We start from the raw sequence: 18,945 nt of genomic DNA on the forward strand, positions 1-18,945 counted from the left end.
AGAAAGAAAAAAACACATATGAAAAATTGTTTATGGGCTTGATGGATCAACATGGAAAATCACGAACTTTCCAGTTTTCTACCTCTCCCTGGGATTTTATCCCTAAGCCTTGAACTCATTTCAAACTTCTGGCTTAACTAGGAATTGCTATAACTAGGTTATTCTAGTTATCCTAGGATGTGGAGAACACAAGAAAACTTTTTCCAATTTAAATACATAGTTCTGGCTGGATCAATGGGTTTCTAGAATCCTTCCTCTGTAGTGCTGATGTAAATTGCACAAACTACAAGTTCATTCTTTTTGCAATCCCTGACACATCACACCTACCAAAAGTATTGGCTGAATTTAAACAGATCTCCTAAATACATCACTGGTTTACATCAGCTGTGGAATCTTTGCTCATGAATCAGGGGTTAGACAGTACATCTGCCCTTGACACTATTAACTAATGTACAGGATTGTGTCTCATCAAGTGGGCAGTCTGCTCTGCGGAGAAACCAGGGAATGTGTCCCCCAGTAACCCCTCCCCTGTATCATTCTGGTTCAAGTTCTCCAGCAGGAGAGACTGGCAAGAGATGCAGGGCAAGGAAGAGATGGAGGGACAGGCCTGTGTCCATCGCGTGGCTGCCGGCAGAGGGGCAGGCAGATGTGGGATTCTCAGTGGCTACTGTGCTAGACTTGAGACCCACCTGCTTTGCCTGTGCAGACCAAGATGAGCGATGGGAGCTTTCTCAGAGGCTCTGGAGAATCACACAATCTCCTAGCGGGGTTCTGAGGACGTCCCAGCAGTGCTTCGGGCTGAGGTCTTCAACATACGCTTCCCTGACCTCCCACCTGCAGCTTCCGAGAGTTTCCGTGGTGACTAGTATTAGTATCCTGTTGCTACTATAACAGATTGTCAAAACTAAGTGGTTTAAAACAACGCAAATACATTATCTTACATTTCTGGAGGTGAGGAGTCTGAAATGGGTCTCTCTGGGCTAAAATTAAGGTGTCTGAAGGGCTGCATTCCTCCTGGAGGCTGGAAGGGAAAGTCCGTTCCCTTGCCTTTTCCAGTTTCTAGAGGATGCCCGCATTTCTTGGCTTGTGGCCCCTGCCTCCATCTTCCAGGTCAGCAGTCACATCACTCTGACCCCTGATTCTGTTGTCACATCCCCTTCTCTAACTCTGACCCTGCTGTCTACCTCTTTCACTTGTAAGAACCATTGCAATTACACCAGCCTGGATAATCCAGGATGATCTCCCCTTCTCAAAAGCCTAAACTTAATCACATCTGAAAAGTTCCTTTTGCTACATTAGGTGACATTTTCACAGGTTCCAGAGGTTGGGACGTGGACATCTATGGGAGACCATCACTCTGCCTACACATGACTTCACCAGTATTGGTGAACCCCCCCACCCCGGTTTTCAAATGTTAATATAGGCTCTTATTCCTATATCAAACACTTTATTCCTGAAATATCAGACTGAGTCTGTTTTCCTGAAAGAAGTCTGTACTGATACAGTTCCCTACCCAGAAGAGCTCAAAAATTGTCTGTCAGCTCAAAGTCTCCAGATGGTACTAATTCCTCAGCGGGTAATAGCTATAAATCAGGCAATGGCTTTGCTGGGCAGTGCAGGAAGGAGAAAAGGGAATGACTGGAAAGTATCTTTCATGCTGTCCCCTGTCCGCGTGTCTGGCCCTCTTGGGCTCTAGGCTGCGATTTCCCTCCCACGTGAACGCAGGCATCTTCTGACTCCCCAGGAGCCTTTTACATTATTCATGTCCACTTCTGGGATTTGTCATTTTCTCTCTACCTTGCCTTGTATCTCCACGTTTGCATTTTTCTTCTCTTCCAGCACCGTAGTCCTGCCTTGATTCTTCGGCCATTGCACTCTTTCTTGCCTTGCCTGTGCTTGAGCCAATTCGCCAAGAAGAAATCCTAGACAGCTCTTCATTGTTACTATTTTTATCTGGATGCAGAGTTTATAGAGCAAACTTTCAAGATTTTTAACTTTCTATTTTTTAAAATTTTACTGTAAAAATAATGCATGATCACAATAGGAGATAAAATAAAACTATGTATAAATATATTTTAAAATCTCTTTTATGGCTAAATCCACACTGACTTTACTGTGGTAATTAATGTTACCAGCCTACTCTCTATATTTCTACTTTCTCAATTGTCATGCAAACATAAACATATATAGTGAGTGTTTTTATCTCGTAGCCTTTTCTGAGCAAAAACTCAATTTTATTTGTAATTTAATCATTTTTATAATCACTTGAGATATAATTTACATACTATAAAATTCACGGATTCAAAATATACAATTTAGTGGTTTTTAGTATATTCATAGAGTTGTGCCCCCGTTACCACAATCAATTTCAGAACATTTCATCAGCCCCAAAAGAAACCCCTTATCCATTAGCAGTCACTCCTCATTTCCTTCCAAACCCCACCCCCCGCCCTTGGAAACCAACAACCTATATTCCATCGCTACAGTTGCCTCTTCTGGACATTTCATGTAAATGGAATTACATGTGGCCTTTTGTGTCTGGCTTCTTTTACTTACCATAACACTTTCAAGGCTCATCTGTGTTGTAGCTCATATCTCTGCCTCTAAATTTCTCTGTCCCTGAAACCACTCTTGTCCTCCAGCCGAAGAGCTGTTCTAGTCCTGTAGTCCTGGCTCTGCCACTTGCTAACTGGTAAGTGTCATCTAGAGGAGGTAAGTAAGGGATTTATCTCCCTCCCCTTCACATCTACTTATTAAATCTCCATGTAGCTCAAGTAGGTTGAGTTGAAAGCATTCTTGTCTTTAGTCTCTTAGCCACTGAGCACACCGTCGTAGCTCTTTCCATACCTTAGTCCTGCTCAAAGATTTAAGTGACTGCTGCCCAGTTATGATAAATCCCAAGCTTCTGGCCTTGGCCTCCTCATACCCCACAGATCCAACCCCCTCCCAGCATGGGAACAGGCGCCTGCCAGGGCAGTCTCCCGCCATCCCTGCTCATCCACAGCTCTCTCTGTGTCTGCACCTTTGCACATGCTGAGCTTCCTGTCAATTCTCAAGGGTCACCTCTAGTTTCAAATAGAATGGATTTTCCTCCGTCTTCATTCCCCCCAACCTCTCCAGGGCATTCTACAGATGCAGTCCTCCTTCTTGCAGTGCCTAATTGGCCTAGATGATATTGCACTCTAGACTCCAGGGTCTGGAATCCAGATTCATGCCAAATCTCATGGAGCCTTTTATAAGCACAAATTGCTGGCCCCCTCCCAGGCCTGCTGAATCAAATCTCCAGAAGTAGAATATCTTGGTCTTAGAAAAATGCTGGGGGTCTTGTAACTAGTGCACGGATCTGTGTTCGGTGTCGACCATCCCACATACCGGTGCTCTTAATTTCTGCTTTCCTCATGCAGTTGACTTTGAGCGACCTTTCTTCTCTCCCTCTTTTCTGTGAGAGCTCAGGCATCACATTCTGGCAGTTTTCCCAAACATTCCCCTACACTCTTAGCCACACCGGTCCCCCCCTCACTCATGGACATCTTATCATTTCGCCTAAGGGGTAAGGAAGCTTTTGCATTTATGCTCTTCCTTTAGGCACCCTTCCTTCCCGTCCAGTTGCAAACTTTATATATACATTTATTTAACACGTATTGACAACTTACTAAGTGGAGGAATTGTATTGGGTGCTATGATTTAATCTCCCCAAACACTGTCTTTCACATTGTCTTTCATGTTCTTATTAATATTTAAAAAACTACTTTGGGGTGATGAGATAAAATAAGGTTTTAAATTCTGACATCAGGTGGTCTACAACATTATCCCAGTCTTTCTTTCAGTTTAGTCAGTTAATTACTAGCATAGGGAGATGCCATGAATCCGATATTTTTTCTACATTTTTAAAGGAGAGGAGAGAGGATGATTTGGAAGGTTAGGGGATATGTATGTCCAGGAGCTCACTACTCTCACCTCAGGGATTTTACTTAACATTTTGAGCCTAGCTTTATTTATTGGTAAAAAGAGAATAAGAAGTTGTTCTCTGGCAGGGCGCGGTGGCTCAGGCCTGTAATCCTAGCACTCTGGAAGGCCAATGAGGGAGGATCACTTGAGCTCAGGAGTTCGAGACCAGCCTGAGCAAGAGCAAGATCGAGACCCCATCTCTAGCCAGGCATGCGCCTGTAGTCCCAGCTACTCGGGAGGCTGGCCCAGGCAACAGAGCAAGAGAAGAAAGAAAGAAAGAGAGAAAGAGAGAAAGAAAGAAAGGAGGGAGGGAGGGAGGGAGGGGAAGAAAAGAAAGAAAGGGAGGGAGGGAGGGAAGGAAGGAAGAAAATGCATCTATGAGATACTTTTGCAAAGGTATCTAACAGATAAAATGTGTGCTCACCACATCTCTTTTTAAGCAAATTATAAAACATTCTCAGGGAACTATAAACTACAAGACTAAAAGGTCAGCTTCTGCATGGAAGATATATGTTGAATTCCACGTCCAACCCTCCTATCATCATTATAGTTCATTCTGTAAAATTGGAAGCTTGAACTTTTCATTAAAATGATTGGTTTCTGCTCTGCTTATAAGTTTATTCCCACTTGACTGGGAGGATGGTGATGGCCAGAGGCTTTTAAAGATATTTATTGAGGCTGGGCGCGGTGGCTCATGCCTAGAATCCTAGCACTCTGAGAGGCCGAGGCCAGAGGATCGCTTGAGATCAGGAGTTTGAGACCAGCCTGAGCAAGAGCGAGACCCTGTCTCTACTAAAAATAGAAAGAAGTTAGCTGGACAACTAAAAATATATATAGAAAAAATTATCAAGGCATGGTGACGTATGCCTGTAGTCCTAGCTACTCAGGAGGCTGAGGCAGAAGGATCACTTGAGCCCAGGAGTTAGAGGTTGCTGTGAGCTAGGCTGACACCGTGGCACTCTAGCCCAGGCAACAGAGTGAGACTCTGTCTCAAAATAAATAAATAAATAAATAAATAAAAGATAAAGGTATTTATTGGGAAGAATGTTCTACATAAGGCATTTGACTAATAAAAACACAGCTATAACTGCTGGCAAAAATGCAAGCAAATATTTCTTTAACTGCCTTGCCCTTGGTACATTCTTCTCTTCCTGCTGAGGAAGTAGAATTAAAGGAAACCTTTGGGTAAGATACTGAGAACTTCTATAAAATTTAGCTGGGCTATGGTTAGAGAATTTTCACAATATCAACAAATTTTACAAAAGAACTGCTGATCCAACAAGTATTCAGAGATCCTATATGGGAACCTATGAAAGGGAAACTTTCTGAAGGTATTACATGGAAAACAACAGCAGCAACAACTATAATAATAATAATGGCTGCATTTAAATGTTACTTGCTATATTCCAGGCACTGGCTTAAGTACCTATGTGGGCTAATTTGTTCAATATTTACCATGACCATATAAGAAGGATCTTATCCATGATAAAGAAATGAAATCTAGAAACTGTAAGTAACTTGTTCAGGAAAATTACATTCGGAGAGGTTAAGTAACTTGCCCAAGGTAACACAATTATGAAGATTTGAGGCCATAATTCAGTTCTAGACAGTTTTATTCTAGATCTATTGCTCTTAGGCCACTATATTATTGTACCAAGACTAGCCTGAAGCTTTCTTCTCTGCCCAAACAGGTCCTTCTATTATAGCGATCATGAAATACAAGGCTAATGGAGTATTGGGCTAAGGGACGGGAGTGGAAAGAATGCAGTATTTGAGACTATGATTACTATGTTTACAATCACAATTCCATGATTATTAGGGTTTATCTTACACTTTTCTCCCTGACATTCCATTGTATCTAGTTGAGACAGGACACTGGCTCCCCAGACCCTAGGATATGTAGACCTGTCCGTGGTTCTGAAAGAATCCCCATGTCCCTGGATGTATAGATCTGTCCATGGTTCTGAAAGACAAATTGGCAAGTCCTACCCACTTCTTTTTTTTTTTTTTCTCCTCCCCTCGCGTCCTTACCCACTTCTTAATGCCTTTTTTTTTTTTTTTTTTAGACAGAGTCTCACTCTGTTGCCCAGGCTAGAGTGCCATGGCATCAGCCTAGCTCACAGCAACCTCAAACTCCTGGGCTCAAGCGATCCTCCTACCGCAGCCTCCCGAGTAGCTAGGACTACAGGCATGCACCACCTTGCCCAGCTAATTTTTTCTATATATTTTTAGTTGTCCAGCCAATTTCTCTCTATTTTTTTAGTAAAGACAGGGTCTTGCTCTTGCTCAGGCTGGTCTTGAACTCCTGAGCTCAAAGGATCCACTGCCTCGACCTCCCAAATGCTAGGATTACAGGCGTGAGCCACTGCGCCTGGCCATAAGTGCCATTCTTATTGTGGAAAACTGTCCACTAGTGGAAACTGTAAATAAATTTGCACATTTATTAATTACAGGATTAGAGAATCTGAAGTACTGAACAATGCAGCAATAAGTTGAAAAGATAACATAGAAAGACCCACAGAATATTCTCTTTATATCCCCTAAACTGAAATGTACAAAACCACCAACACAGATCACAATATGTGTCAGAAGTTTATCTTGAAGTTTTTAATCAGATTATAAAGAAAACAAACCCAGCATTATTGTGGGGAAAAGAGAGAAATCTAGATTTTAATTAACTGTATTTATTCCCTTAGAACTTATATCAATATGTTATCCTTTTTAACCTCACCTTAATTTAAATTTAACCACACATTTACTTTCATTTTCTGTTTGCTTTTTGCCATCTTATATCTTGTACCTGGGATTTCTCCTTTTGCCTGAAGTGCATTCTTTCTTATTTCAGAATATTAAGGGGGTGCAAATGGTTACACAGATAATTTTTGTAATGCTTAGTCATGGCTGTAAGTGTGCCCATCACCCAAATAGTGGTCATTGTACCTGTTACATAGGGTTTTGCCCTGCCCTCCTCCCTTGAAGTATGTTCTTTAGAACTTCCTTTAGTAAATGTGTTTGTGCCAAATTTTCTTTGTTTGTAAAAATCACTTGAGATTTTAATTTTAAATATTATGTTTTCATTTCTAAATGTTGTATATTTGTCTTTTCAAATTTTCCTGAAAATTATTTATTGTTTCTTATTCACTAAAATATTTTAAACCTTGTTTTTTAAATCATAGTAAGATTAGCTATTTTATATCCTATTCTTATTATTCTATTTTGCAGATTCTGCGGTCTGTTAAAATATAACAGACTCGTGCTTTCATGGCACCTTGTCTCTGTGAACATAGTTTTTGTTGTTGTTTTGAACTCACAAGTGCTCATTTTGTAATGATTTCTTGAAATTTTCAAAGTGTGAATGGTAGCACGTTCCTCCAGAGAGGACTTTTGTTTCCTTCTGCCAGGTTCCTTGCAGTCTGGCCTGCTTTAAACTGAATTCATGGCTTGATAATTTTCAAGCCACCCAGGTAGTGTGAATTTGGGCTGCAAATCCATGTGAGGCGCTACTTGTGTTTAATCTCAGAAGCAAGTTTTCCATCTCACTCCACTCAGGACCAAGGCAACTGTCCCTGTAGGCCTTCAAGCATGGGACATTTTCCTTACCCTGAGGAACTGTCCTCAGGGGTCCTGGCTAAATGGGGGAAATCATCCTATTAAATTTCCCACTTTTTTGCACATATAGTAGTAACATTCATCGGGTGTCAGGCAGGTGGGAGGGGGAGGAGGGGATGGGCATATATACACCTATTGGGCGCAGTGCGCAAGGTCTGGGGGACAGACACGCTTGAAGCGCTGACTTGGGTGGGGCAAAGACAATATATGTAACCTAAACATTTGTACCCCCATAATATTCTGAAATAAAAAAAAATTAAAAATAACATAAAATAAAATAAATTTCCCACTTTTTTTTTGAGAGGTTCTCACTCTGTTGCCCGGACTAGAGTGCAGTGGTGTCATCATAGCTCACAGCAACCTCAAACTCCTGGGCTCAAGCGAGCCTCCTACCTCAGCCTCCTGAGTAACTGGTACTACAGGCTTGTACCACCATGCCTGGCTAATTTTTCTTTTTTTTTTTTTTTTTTTTTTTTTTTGAGACAGAGTCTCACTCTGTTGCCCGGGCTAGAGTGAGTGCCGTGGCATCAGTCTAGCTCACAGCAACCTCAAACTCCTGGGCTTAAGCGATCCTACTGCCTCAGCCTCCCGAGTAGCTGGGACTACAGGCATGCGCCACCACGCCCGGCTAATTTTTTTGTATATATATATATTTTTTAGTTGTCCATATAATTTCTTTCTATTTGTAGTAGAGACGGGGTCTCACTCTTGCTCAGGCTGGTCTTGAACTCCTGGCCTCGAGCGATCCACCCGCCTCCGCCTCCCAGAGTGCTAGGATTACAGGCGTGAGCCACTGTGCCTGGCCAGATTTCCCACTTTGAGTGCTACCTGAGCTTTGCCTTCTATTCCAAATGCCTCATGAGGCTGTGGAGACTAAAGCTTAACTATTCTACGTTAAGTAAATGAGCTCAGGACAAAAGTAAATTCAGCACTTCCTGATTTTTGATTAGATGGTTTTTACTAAAGCACAAGCCTCTTAATACTTTTGTGATGTGTTTTATGTTTTGATTATCCGTTTTTGCTCGCTTGAGGGTAGACATGGATACCTACTGTGCCGCATGAGTGGTCCTCACCTCATCCGCAGAGCTCTTTATCACAAACCTTCCCGTCTTGTTCCTCTCAAGTCATCACGTATCCGAGCAAACTTTTACCCACTGCCCATGCATTGATAAGAATCCAACAATATAGTAGCTGGCTACTGAAAAAAATAAAAATATAATAAAATAAAAGAATCCAACGATAAGACATTGCTCTTTTTGGCAGAGTAGACTTCCAGCTGGTCTGATTAAAAATCTTCTCACTGGGGGTATTTTCCCTTCTGCTGCTCTTCATAACAATCCCTGAAAGGGGCTGTGATGCTGTAACAATCCACTTCTGGATGTTCAAAACTATTCAGATTTCTTCCTCTATAGCCAACAGTCCTTAGAGAACTTCTCAAGGCCTCCAGGATGAGACAAGGGAGAGCAGACTCTCCAGCAATAATAAGAACGCCACGAGTGTGGTACAGATCACTGCGCAACGTACCTGGCCTTGCAGGGCCTGCTCACGTCTGACGCCCTGTGCACCGCCTCCCCTCGATGACTGGATGCCGTGAGCATTACTGCATGCCTAAAACCCAGCTCATGGGGGGCGTGTCAAGTCACTTGGTCATTTGCTATATCGTGATCATGGCATTCAGAATCTACCCGGGCCCAGTAGCAAGCCAGGAGCCGTTACTTAAAGGGGGAATAAAGAATATAGCTTTTTCTTAAAACCTTGAAACTTGGGCAGTGGGTGCCTCTGACTGCTTCACACACACACACACACACACACACACTCAACTTAACAATATCCAAATAAGCATTTAGGGCCAAATGGCAGATATGCTTGACTACTGCCTGGATCAGAGTGACATTTCCATTTCTTATGGGAACATTTTTGTACTTGTGCTACCTTATGGGATTTGGGACCAGGGAAATCCCCTTGCAGGATAAGAAGTCACAACTTTTTCTTTGGTGAAATTATCTGTCTTCATTAGGGTTCAATAACACCAGTGCAGTTATTTCTTAAAGAGCGTGTACCCCTTAGAGTTAGAGGATTTTCTGCAGTTAAAACTCCCAGGGCCTGAAAAGTAGGGGAGTCTCATTTCCGACAGCTAACAACCGGCTGTAGAATTGATTCGTGACACACGCAATTGCATGGTTTGGGGGAGGATAGAGGACAAGGGCAGCCCTTGCTTCACACTTAACTGAACCACTTCCATGACCTCCATTCAACGTTAGCTGCAGTTTTGGTGGCTTGACTCACAGACTCTCAGAAAAGTCTCAAGTATGGAATGTGCTGTCTCCAATCCTAAAGAGGAATCAAATGGCCACAGGTGGAGCCTGATCTCCAGCCACCTTTGTGGCCTCTTGGGCCGGGTCCCAGGGTACTTAAGCCACAGAGCCTTAGCCTGAGCACCTAAATCCGCCCCTGCTGCTCGGCTGCAGGCTTTTGGCGCTGGGGAGCCCCTCCTGGTCCGCAACCCTCCAAACCACAGATCAGTCAGCAGGGCCAGAAATTAGCTTTAGGTCTAGGACCGCATGACCTTTCATTTCAGGGATGCGAGACGGCAGGAGAAGGGCCCTGAGGGATCTGGACAGGTCAGTCTGCTGAGATCCGGGAAGGGGAAGCAAAGGGCCTGGGCCCTCTGAGCTGCGGAGTCGACCCCCTCCAGGCTTCAAGAGGGTGCGGGATCCCACGCCCGAGAGAGAGGGCCCCCCGTGGTGTCCTGGGGAACGGTGATGGAGACGGGGTGTAAACTTGCATGACGCAGTATAGGTATTGAATCAGGGACCTCTGTCTGGTGCTGTGTCCCCCGTGAAAGGAGTACATGGGTCCAGGAATCAAGGGATGGCAGGAGTAGGCCCATTTTCCAGCACAACCAAAGCCCCATTAGAAGAATTTGTGCTGCTTGTCTCCTCACACCCAGGCCCTGCTGGATCAGAAGTCGTGGCCCCACCTGCCGGGTGACTCGGCATTAACTGCGCGGAGCTCACCGCTATGCGAGCTGTGGCTGCTGCGGGCACTCTGGGCTCCTGGGGTCCAAACGCCGGTGGGGAAAGAAGAGCCTCAACACTGGCCCCAACAAGGGGACACGGTGTGGCTGCTCTTCCACAGTGACGACAGAGAAGAGTATGCGTGGAACCCACGTAATCCATGTGGTTGCCTCTGAGCTCTCGTGCCCGATTGTGATGTTAAAGAGCACACGCAGCAGCCCTAGCTGAGAAGCATGTGGTTACCAGGGCCTCGTGTCCCTTGAGAGTCAGGGCTTGGATAACACCACCAGGTAAGCCATCAAAACCCGACAAATTCAAGAAACTTCTCAGTTTTCCCAGATTAACACCAGGAAGGGCAGGACCATTCTGTGCAGAGAAACTCTAGAGGTGAGTTTGCCTTTGGAGAGAATTATAAAATGAAAAAGTCAAGTTGGATTTTGTCATCCCCTATCAAGTCCAGCTTATCGATTAAATGGTCCCAGGAGGATGGTGCCCAAACCAGAACCGATCTCCTGTGTTCTCACCCAGCATCTGTCCTTTAAACCTGAGTCTCTCCTCCTCAAGGACGACCACAGCCCCCTCCTCACGCTGTGGGACCCCGCCTTTCCCTCCCGACTGCAGACCCGAAGGTACAGGTTCTAGTCTGAGGTCATCGTGGACACTGGTTCCTCGGATGTGGCGGAGTCTTAAGTCCAGCCTCTCCCGAAGGTGAGGTCCAGTCTGGGCTGGAGAGCGCCCGCCTGCTCTTTGCTGATAAGCTCGGGCTGACGGGGGAACTCGTCTGCGACCTCAGAAAAGCCCTTTTCTAACCACAGATTCCTCTAGAACAAGAAACCTTCCCTAGGTTTACTAAGGCCACAGGCAAACTGCAGCCATCCGCAAAGGAACCAAAAGCTCAAATGGCGCAAAGCTTTCTACTTGGTTCCGCAGCTCACAGTGGAGCAGGGGCCGGCGAGGCTTTAGCGGACCCAAGACCCCAGGGGCTGCGGCGGAGCGGTGTTGGCCCCGGGGTTGGGTACAAGGGCTCCTTCTTCACACCAAGGCGGGGACAGTCTTGCCGCCTGAGCAACCTTCCCCTGGGCTCTGAGATTTTCCGTTCTGACAGGGACAGGGCTAGGAACTCGGGAAGGCCTTGAACTTGGCGAGATCAAGTTGAGGCGAAAGGCTGTCCGTGGCAGGACCACCACCTGCGGTCTCCCGCAGAGCCGAGCTGCCGAAGCCCGATGGGAACCGAAAACCAGGTGGGCGCCCAGGTGTAAGCAGTGGATGCGGCTCCACTTGCCCGGCGACCCCGTCTACTCTCACCCTGTGCCTGGGTGGGCCAGGCCCAATCGGGTGCCTCGGGAACCGGTCTGCATTTGGCGGGTTTAGAGACCGATCTGCCCTTTGAGGACAAGTGCTGGGCTTCCCTGGGAGCAGCCTGTGAACCTTCAGCGCCCTGAAGGAGGAAGAGGCCTCCGGACAGCCACCGTCAGGACCAGGCCTCCCTATTTCTGTTTCTGGTCTCCAGGCTTGTCAAAATACTGAACTTGAAAGGACCTTGATTCTGCCCCCCTGTCCAGTCCCCTCTTTCCCCTTCTGGTGACCAGGAGAGCACAGGCTCAGGGCGTGGGCAGGAGCGTGGGCCACAGGTGGCCACAGGGGACAGGAAAGGAGTGGCAGACATCTCTGGTAGGCCCTGCGGCTGGGATGTCTGATGCTGCCGGCTAGCTCTGAACCAAGAGAATCTTCAATGCCCCAATTACAAAGGCCCTGGGCAGGCGGCCTCCAGGCCCAAGGAAAGGAGCCTGGAGGTGATGGTGTCTTTGAGAATCATACAGAAAAGAAATTTTAAAAAGTCCAAATTCATGTTTGCTTTTCCCTCTTGAGTGCAGCTCATAAATAACTATTTCCACAGGGAACAGTGCTCGTACTACAACTGGTCTCCTGCCTCCCTATCCAGTGCCTCCCACGTAAGCTGGGTCTCCTATGCTCTCAAAAAGAGCAAACCCCCAGCGAGGATCTCAGCTCCCAGAATTTGAATTCCATCTCAGCTGCCCGGGCACCTGCCACACTGTGCAGGAGCAGAGAATAACGCCCTGGTGGGCCGGGCTAGGTGGCCCGCAGGTGGGCCCACCTGTAATCCTAGCACTTTGGGAGGCAGAGGCAAGAGGATCGCTTGAGGCCAAAATAGCAAGACCCCATCTCTGAAATTTTTTTTTTAATTAGCTGGGCTTGGTGGCCTGTTCCTGTAATCCCAGGTATTTGGGAGGCTGAGGCAAGAGGATCCCCTGAACCCAGGAGTTGGAGACTGCAGTGAGCTGGGATCATGCCACTGCACTCCAGCCTGGTTGACAGAGTGAGACTCTGACTCCAAAAATAAATGAATGAATGAAAAATACACGCTGACCAATCAAAGCCCAGGAGCCTGGGAAGAGCTTCCTGCGGGGAAGTGACTGGGTGTGCAGAGGTTCAGGGAGCTGGTTGGGCCTCTGGGGCCAGCTCCCTCCCCCCAGCTGTCCTGCAGGTTGTCACTAGGCCCATTCTGCAGCAGTAAGGGCACCCACCCGGGAGGGTACAGGCTTGGTGGGGTCGCCTGGACTTTGCAGCAGAACAGGGGAGAGATGAGAGGTGAGGAGCAGTGCCCCTCCCATGGAATAAGGGGAGTAAGGATGGAGAGCAAGGGGAGGGGGGAGAAAAATAAATAATTTTTTAAAAATCTAGAGGGGGAGATTCGGGCCTGGGGCCGGTCCAGTGGGACCAGTTACGCTGCCACAAACCAAGCGCTGCCTGGAGCCACCGGGAACTGCACCAGGCAAGGAGGGAGGCTGCCTCGGGCCTTGGGCAGGAACGTGGCCGCACTCACACTGTCATTGCAGACTTCTGACCAGTGGATCTGTGAGACAATTAATTTCTGTTATTTTAAGCCACCAAGTCTGTGTTACATAGTTATCGCTGCCCCAGGAAGCTAACACCATGTGTGGTCTTTTACATTTGTTTTTAAAACTATATATGGAGTCTACTATTTCTTGCTTTTTGTTAACAAAATTTTTCATGTTAATCAAAATGTTTTTGGCCCAGAAAACAATTATATTATTAGGAATGCATCACTAAAGTATTAATTCCACCTTCCAGCTATTGCCAAACTCATCGAGTTGTTCTACTTTGTAATCACTGAGATTCTAGCTCACCATTATTCATTTCTTTTTTTTTTTTTTTTTTTTTTTGAGACAGAGTCTCTCTTTGTTGCTCAGGCTAGAGTGAGTGCCGTGGCGTTAGCCTAGCTCACAGCAACCTCAAACTCCTGGGCTCAAGCGATACTCCTGTCTCAGCCTCCCGAGTAGCTGGGACTACAGGCATGCGCCACCATGCCTGGCTAATTTTTTCTATATATATTTTAGTTGGCCAGATAATTTCTTTCTATTTTTAGTTGAGACGGGGTCTCGCTCTTGCTCAGGCTGGTATTATTCATTTCTTAACCCCACTCACAGAGCCTTGTCTGGTCCGTGTTCAGCCATGCTCCCCTGCCCTTCCCACGCTCCATCCCCCCCCCAGCCAACTCTGCCAAACACCTGGTATTCATTCCCAACTTAATTTAATTTTATTTTATCTTATGATATTCAGAAAATACACTCTGTGACTTTTCTCTTTAAATTAATTGAGCCTTGTGTTCTAGCACTCTATATCGCCATTGAATTGCATGATATACCTACCTCATGCCATGGGGGGAGGTTTATTCTTCAATGGCTCCATGTCAATGGTGTATAACTGACAATTGGATCAGGGTGGTTTACAGTGTTTTCAGATTCTCTGTCTATACCGATATTTTGTTTAGTTATCCCAGCAAATGCAGAGAGTGGTGATAAGTCTACTGACTGTGGAATTGGATGGACAGACCTTTTGTTTATTCCTATCTGGCTGCAAAGTGTCATCCGGCTCCACCTGTGATGGTCCCTCCACTTCCAGGGAGGATGAGCTAAGAGACTTTTCAGTTTCCCCAGATGAACTCCGCCTCCAATAGGCCACCTCTGAGCCTGGGGAGTCAGGGTTGAGGATGGCTTTGGAGAGAACTGTACAAACAAAAATGACTTGCGCTATTGCACTGGCCCTGCCAAGGTGCACGCGTCTATAAACCAGTCCCAGGAAAGCAGACCTGGTGCCACGACCAGCCTGGGCTCCCGTGCAGCTCCTGGCTCAGGGCCTAGTACCCCCTCCGCCCTGCAAACAACAGGCCCTCCCGCAGAGGGTCCCCAGCAACCTTCCCCTGGGACCGCAATGCCCAGCAGACGCTGAGGGAAGAAGAGGTGTCTCTGGGGACAGAGAGACCCCTGGAGACGTGTGAACCTTCCTGCAAGTGTCCCAAGCCTGTCTCAGGGCAGAAAACGCCTTCCGGGCGGGGCCGAGGACAACCACGCGGTCTTCGGGAGCTCATTGGGCCGGGCATCCGCGGCTGAACCCCAAGCCAGGTGGGAGGCCGGAGCGGTGACAAGCTGACGTGGGAAGCCCTGACCACCATGTGAAAAGGCGGTTTTAGGAGCCAAACGCGAGCTAAGGAAGTGGCTCCCGAGTCCAACCTGAAGGATGAAACGCAGGGATCCACGAACACAAACTGGGGGGAAGCGGGGAGAGAGATGGGAGAGGGGCCTGTCAGGCTGGGAAGCAGGTGCCAGGTGCGTTTTGTTGCGTTTCTGTCAACCCCGCGCAGTCCTGGCAGCGGGGGAGCGAGACCCGCCGCGGGAGTCACGGGCAGCTCCGGCGCCGCGCTGCGCTCCCGGCTCCCTCGGGCCTCCGGCCCCAGACAGCGACCGCGACTCAGACCTCGCCCGCGGACACCCGGAAGCAGCGAAGGGAGGGTGGAGTCCGGGCTTGCCGAGGCTCCTGGACAGACCCCGGGAGGTCAGTCCAGGGCGTTGCTTGGCCTGGCGGCCGGGTTACAAGCAAGGAGCTTTCCGCAGGACTTTGCTCTTGGCGGCTGGGCGGGGGAGGCGCTCTGATCCCCCCCGCCCGTCCCCGCCCCGAGCCTGGGGAGGGAAACTGAGGCCCAGAGCCCCGGGGAGGCTCGCCCAGGTCACACAGTTCTTCAGCTAGCTCAGCATCAAGGCTAACATCCAGGCCGCTCCGTGGCGGGGCAGGGTCTTCCAAGAGCCCCAGGAGTCAAGGAAGACACATTCCGGGACGGTACGTTACCTTCCGCTGCCGCTGCCGGCTACTGGGACATCGCGACAGGAATGCGCCCCGGTTGGGGTTTCCCAGGCCTAATGGACGGGGGACCCCCCTGAAGACCCAGCTTTCTCTGTAGCAGGTGACCTTGAATCCAGAATCTGTCCCTGAACAAGAGGAAGAAAATCAGACATGCACCGCGTCAAAATTTGACCCCCCACCCCCACCCCATACCACATATCCCACAAAGGACTTGGATCTCGACCTTCAACAGTTAATAAAATTAATCAGTAGGGAAATAGACAAAAGACATAACAAGCATTTCATTTAAAGGGACATGCAGATGGAAAGAAAGGACGTGAAAGGATGCTCCACATCATTGGTCATTGGGAAAATGCAAACTAAAACCAAAATGAGATATTCCTATGCCCCTGTCGGAATGGATAAAATAGGACACAGTGGGACCACCAAATGCTGGTGAGGATGTGGAGAAACTGGCTCATTCATTCCTTCCTGGTGGGAATGTGTAATGGTACAGCCACTCTAGAAAGTGTATGACACGGGGACAAAAACTAAACATGCAGCTGTACTCTAGGGCTGTGGGGTCCCCAGCCCCGGCCAGGACCCTGGTCGCGCAGCAGGATAAGCAGGTCGGATAAGCAAGCCTCACCTGCACCCAGGGCCAGTCCCCATCACTGCCATGGCCGCCCAAGCCCCGCCCCCTACCCCGTCCCTCAGATCAGCGGCGGCATCAGAACTTCATAGGAGCGTGAACCCCACTGCAAAGTGCGCGAGGGAAGGATCCAGGCTGCGAGCTCCCCATGAGAATCCAACGCCTGATGATCTGAGGTGGAGCTCAGGCAGCGACCCCCACCCCACATCCACGGAAAAATTGTCTTCCACGAAACCAGTCCCTGGTGTCAAAAATGTTGGGGACCGCTGCTCTAGGGCATTTATCCCAGAGACGTGAGATCCTGAGTTCACACAGAAATCAGTGCACAGATGTTCGTAGCAGAACAGAGGTGTGAGCAGACAAGGAGACTCCACTGGCACAGCCAAACAGCATCAGCTCCAAGGACTTCCACTGCAGCCAGAGCCTGGAAGGTGACACAGATCTTTTAAAAGTCATGAAGCAAGAACAAAAATAAATAAATAGTCATGAAGCAACTGGTCAATGAATCTGGGCTTGGGGTCCATAACATCATGCACAAGTGCTCCTAACCCCTGTTCCCTCCTTTCCTGCTCCCTGTGACAGGCTGGGCTCCACATCCTGCAGTCTTCCCACTTCTTCCACTGCATCCATCCCCACTGGCTCTCCTCGCTCCTGGGCCTCTTATCAGACCCTCCAAGTGATAAGGAAGCGTTCAGATCTACTTTCTCCTTCAGGCATCCTTCTGTCTCTTCCAAATTTTATCATTCGTGTGTACATTTATTCAGCACATACTGATGGCTTAGTACTTAGAGGATCTCGTGAGATGTTACACATTTAATCTCTGAAAACACTGCCTTTCATGCCTTTATTTAAAAAAAAAAAAACTACAGTGGGTGACAGGATGAAATGAAGTTTTAGAAATCTGACATCAAGGTTGTTTCCAGCACTGTGCCAGTCTATCTTGCAGCTCAGCCAGTTAAGTACTAGGATAGGAAGATACACTGAATCTGAGGGGTTTTCTTATATTTTTTAGGTAGAGGGAAAGAGGATGATTGACAGGTCAAGAATCTGTATGTCTAGAAACTCACTACTCTGACCTTGAAAATTTTATTTAACATTTTTGAGGCTTGGTTTATTTAATACTAAAATGAGAATAAGTTCTTCTCCAGCAAGTTTACAGGGTTTTATAAGAATCAGGTGAGTTCATGTAGTGAAAGCCCCAAGAAAACTATGTATATCAAATGTAAGGGATTGTAATAGGGTTTAACTAGAATTAGAAATAATATATTGAAACAACAAAGGGCAGCACAATATAATGAAAAATATCAGTGCTGCATGTCAGGAGATTTGAGTTGCTTGTTCCTCACTGCACCTGAAAATGAGGGTGTTTGACTATGATGAGTTCTAAAATTCCTTCCAGCTCAAAAACTGAGGCTACCCACATGAAGTTACCGAATCTTTCTATTAGATGGCAAAAAGTAGCCAGATTTCTTTTAAATGCTTAGTTGTTAATGCCACTAAATTCTTAAATAGCCTTTTAGAAATGACTTTATAACTAGTCTTTCTTTTTATAGTTTTATTTTTTTTATGCAAGGTTTTCTTTTATTTAAAAGATCATTCACAAAATACCATATCCATAGATTTACTTTCTGTCATATACTGAATGTGTTAAGTGTTTGGAATTTCATTCTTACATTTAAAAGTCAACTGGATTGCCCAGAAGTTTAGATGAGTGTTTTGTTCTTTTTCTTTTCCACATTGAGGATGTGAGTAGGTCATCTGAACGCATCAGGTTTGATTACAACCACATAATGCATGCCTTTCTTAAGTATTGGTGTTACACAAATGGTTCTTATCTCGGAAGCAGAGAGGCTGACAGGTGGAAGGAAGGAAAAGCGAGAGAGTTCTATAACCACTGAGACCTTGTAACAGAGACACAGTAAGAGAAGCTGAAGATGACAGCTAGTGACCAACTGCTTCCTAAGCACACTGTGCTGCGCAAGCCAGGCCACCCTGGGCTCTGCAGTCGCCAGGGAGGGACGGCCTCTCTCCCCTGGGGCTCTGGCTGCTGGCTGCCCCTGCACTGCCCCCAAGGGGACGCACTGGGACTTGGGTGCTAATAATTTTCCTTTGCTCACACACAACTATTCAAGCTCAAAAGCCTAACCTCCTATACCCATATAAGTGTTAAACACCCTACACAGGAACAATAAATTCTGTCCGAAAGATGAGGCAGCAAGCCTAGACATTTATTGTCATCTGTAGTTAATTTAAGGTTCTTGACAGCTCTGCATAGTAAAATTTTCAAGTCACCAAGTGAAATAAAGTGCCGGATTCTAGGCCCATTTTCACCATGAATTTAAGGGGCGGTGGAAGCACAGTATCTCATGTTATCCATACTAGTGTTAGAACCGGTTTCCCTCGGCCCCAGGAACAGAGAGGCAGAGTCACCAAGGCTGCAACAGGCAAAGGAGTTTATTGTCTAGCTCGAGCTAGGGTCCAAGTCCCAGAGCGCCAACGCACTGGCCTCTCCACGAACCAGGACCCCGCCCTGGGGTAAAAACTAAGCTTTTATACTTT

This window comes from Eulemur rufifrons, chromosome 15 (assembly GCF_041146395.1).
Source record: "Eulemur rufifrons isolate Redbay chromosome 15, OSU_ERuf_1, whole genome shotgun sequence".
Lineage (NCBI taxonomy): Eukaryota > Metazoa > Chordata > Mammalia > Primates > Lemuridae > Eulemur > Eulemur rufifrons.